Below are 3978 nucleotides of genomic sequence, written 5' to 3'. Positions count from 1 at the left end.
CGATTTCCTGAAAAGAATCTTGAGTAGCATGATCAATAAAGTCGATAAAATAACATGAGTCATCCTATTCCCTAGAAAATCTTATGGCATCATAAATTTTAAAAATAATCTCTTCGTCACCTACTCTAAGTACCATTTACCATCATCCACATCAATTACAGCTCTAACAGTGGCTAAAAATGGTCGACCTAAAATTAAAGGCACCTCAACATCTTCATCCATGTCAAGCACAACGAAATCAACAAGGAATATAAATTTATCTACTTTTACAAGTACGTCCTCTATAATTCCCCTAGGATATTTAACAAATCTATCAGCTAATTGAATACTCAACCTAGTGGGTTTAGGTTCCTCAAGACCAAGTTGTTTAAACATTTTATATGGCATCAAATTAATGCTGGCGCCTAAATCAGCTAGTGCTTTATCAACATTCAAACTACCAATTAAACAGGGAATAGTAAAACTTCCTAGATCTTTCAGTTTGGTTGGCAGTTTATTTTAAAGTATGGCTGAGCACTCCTTATTAAGTTCCACTGTGGATAAGTCTTCAAACTTCCTTTTGTTTGTTAGAAGCTCCTTTAAAAATTTTGCATATGTAGGCATCTGCGATATAGCTTCAACAAAAGGTAAGTTAATATGCAGTTGTTTAAAAAGTTCAAGAAATTTACCGAATTGTGCATCCATGCGGTCTTTCTTCAACTTTGTTGGGTATGGGATTGGTGGTTTATATTATTTTGGCATTCGATTGTCATTGTTTTCAGGTTCGACCTCCTTTCTATCAGCTTTTTGTGGTGGCTTCTTTTCAGATTCAGCTAACACTTTCCTACTCCTTAGTGTAACTGCTTTCACGTGCTCTTTTGGGTTGGGTTCAGTTTTACTAGGTAGACTTCTTGGTGGTCTTTCAGAAATCAATTTAACGAGTTGACCTATCTGAGTTTCGAGCCCTTGGATCGATGCTTGTTAATTTTTAAATGCTGTCTCGATATTCTGAAAATGAGTTTCTGACACCGAGATGAATTTTGTTAGCATCTCCTCAAGGTTCGGCTTTTTCTCTTGTTGGTAGGGTGGTTGTTGGAAGCCTGGAGATGGTGGTGGTCGTTGATTTCCTTGGCCTTCCTATGAGAAATTTGGGTGGTTCCTCCAACTTGTATTGTAAGTATTACTATAAGGATTATTTTGAGATCGAGGATTATTACACATGTAATTTAACTACTCGTTCTCAATGTTGTGGCCATAGGGTGGGTAATCTGGATTGCTCGATCCACCCCCACTTGCTTCGCACTACATTACTGGGTGAACCTGTGAAGAACTAAGAAAATCGTTAATTTTCTTATTCAAGAGTTCTACCTGATTAGAGAGCATGGTGACCGAATCAACGTTATAATTACTAGCTGCTTTTGTTGGCTTTGTCCTCATGACTTACCACTGATAATTATTCAGTGACATCTCTTCTATAAATTCATAAGCATCTTTAGGTGTTTTATTATTGATAGTTCCACCATTGGCTGCGTTAACCATCTGTCGAGTCGAAGGATTCAGGCCATTATGAAACGTTTGAACCTGTAGCCAAAGTGGTAACCCATGGTGAGGGCATCTTCTCAAGAGGTCCTTGTATCTCTCCCATGCATCGTAGAGTGTTTCTAAATCCATCTGCACAAAAGAAGAGATATCATTACGTAATTTAGCCGTTTTAGCCGGCGAAAAATATTTTAATAAAAAAATTTCGGTCATTTTTTCCCAAGTAGTGATTGATCCTCGTGGTAACGAATTCAACCACTGTTTAGCTTTGTTTCTCAATGAAAAAAAGAATAACCAAAGGCGAATGGCATCATCAGAAACGCCATTAATTTTAAATGTATCACATAGTTCCAAAAAGTTTGCCAAGTGAGCGTTGGGATCTTCGTCCTGCAAACCATCAAACTGAACAAATTACTGTATCATTTGAATTGTGTTAGGTTTTAGTTCAAAATTATTTGTAGCTACAGCAGGTTTAACTATGCTCGATTCAGTTTCTGTTAAAGAAGGTTTAGCATAATCATACATAGTGCGTGGAGCAGGATTCTGATTAGCAGCAATCGCAGGAGGTAGAGGATTTTCTTGGTTTTCAGCCATTTCCTTGGTTGTGGTTGAAGTATCGTCCTCTTGCTCTTCCTTTGTGTATCGTAAACTTCGCCTTATTTCTCTTCGGTTTCTGCAAACTGTGCGATTGATCTCACTATCAAACAGTAATGCTCCCGACGGGTTTCTTCCAGTCATACACTATAAAAACCTACCAGGAATGAAGAAAAGAAAAATTAGAAAAGAAAATAAAAATTTAAATTACAAATAAAGTAGAATGGCTAAAGTAATAAAAATTGAGTGTTCCTAATATCCTACTTCCCCGACAACGGCGCCAAAAACTTGATACGTGATATTCGTGATAGGTTTTAAATATTTACAATTAATCATTCTTGAAACTAACTATTATCATGATGAAGGCAAGTGTACCTATCGAACAGTAGTATAGCTTTAGCAAGACCGGATTGTCGAACCCAAAGGAACCAAGAGTACTAGTAATTACCTTCTTTTTATTATCTAGCCTAAAAATTAAGGGATTTGGTTATCTAAATTAATTACTAAACTAAGAGTGCACAGAGAGAAGATTGGGAAAAACTTTTGGGAAAACTCGATTGATTAAGATAATACCTAAGGAAAAATCCACCTAGACTTTACTTGTTATTTAACTCTGAATTAGATAATTTATTCATTTGACTTGATCCGTAGAAATTCATAAGTTATATTATTATCTCTTTCGAGACTAATAACATCTAACCCTAGGTTCATTAATTGAAATCTCTTTCTAATTAACACCTAGTGTTGCATTAACTCGATCTATGGATCCTCTTATTAGGTTTCACCCTAATCCGGCAAAATCTTATCACCCTATCTCTAGGCGTGCAATCAACTCTGCTTAATTATGACAAATTTACTCTTAGACAGGGTCTATTCCTCCTCTGAATAAGAGCATTAACTCGAATCAATATCCTAGAATATTAAAATAAGAATTAAGAACACATAATTAAGAACAAGTCAAATATTTATCATACAATTCAGATAATAATAACAAGATCCGTCTTAGGTTTCATTCCCCTTAGGTATTTAGGGGGTTTAGTATATAATTATAGAAGAAAACATCTCATAAGAATAATGAATACAAAACATAAAGAAAACCCAAAACCCCTGAATAGAAATTGAAGGGAGATCTTCAGTCTTGATGATGAATCCGGCTTCTGAGATGGACCAATCGGCTTCCCTTGAGTAATTCCTTGCCTCCTATTCTGTGTCTCCCTTCCTAAGTGCCTCCTCAGGTGTTTAAATAGGCTTTAGAATACCTAAGAGCCCTCAAAGTTGGCCTTTTCTGAATAGGGTTATACTTGGGCTCCGCATGGACACGCTCGTGTGACACGCCGTGTGCGATTACTCCAGCCCGTGGTCAAGGCTGTTGAATAGGCACGAGCGTGTAGTCTACCGGTGTAAGTCGTGCTTCGATCCTGCCAAAGGGACACGGTCTTGGGACACGCTAGTGTGAGGAAGTCCAGGCCGTGTTGATTTCCCATGTGGGTCCATTTTCTCCGTTTTCAACCCGTTTCTCGCTCTTTTTGCTCTCCTATGCTCATCTAAGTATAAAACATGAAATTAAAGAATTAGGAGCATCGAATTCACCAAATCTAAGGAGAAATTATCAATAAATGTGTTAAGCATAGGATAAAAATATGTATAAATTACGGTTTATCATATTCCTATCATAATAACTATTATTTTATGAAATTTAAATAATTTCATTTTTTAGACTCGAATTTGTGGTCTCGAAACCACTATTCTGATTTCACTGAAATTAGGTTGTTACAGGTTTGTACCCAATTGAATGAATGTGCAATTTTATGTGATTAGGACTAAATTGAATAAATGTGAAACTTTAGGGGCTAAAGTGTAAAAATG

The 3978-nt window shown here is 36.5% G+C and overlaps 1 non-coding gene across 1 annotated transcript; it reads left to right on the top strand.

Moving 5' to 3' along the window:
• Positions 1–1576: 1576 nt before the first annotated feature.
• LOC128295874 (small nucleolar RNA R71) lies at positions 1577–1683 on the top strand. Its single transcript, XR_008286423.1, has one exon. It is a non-coding gene; the product is annotated as a small nucleolar RNA R71 (small nucleolar RNA).
• Positions 1684–3978: the final 2295 nt, after the last annotated feature.

Source organism: Gossypium arboreum, chromosome 7 (genome assembly GCF_025698485.1).
Source record: "Gossypium arboreum isolate Shixiya-1 chromosome 7, ASM2569848v2, whole genome shotgun sequence".
In the NCBI taxonomy this organism is placed as follows: Eukaryota; Viridiplantae; Streptophyta; class Magnoliopsida; order Malvales; family Malvaceae; genus Gossypium; species Gossypium arboreum.
The sequence above is the reverse complement of the archived record's forward strand: the minus strand, read 5'-3'. Positions and strand labels throughout refer to the sequence as shown.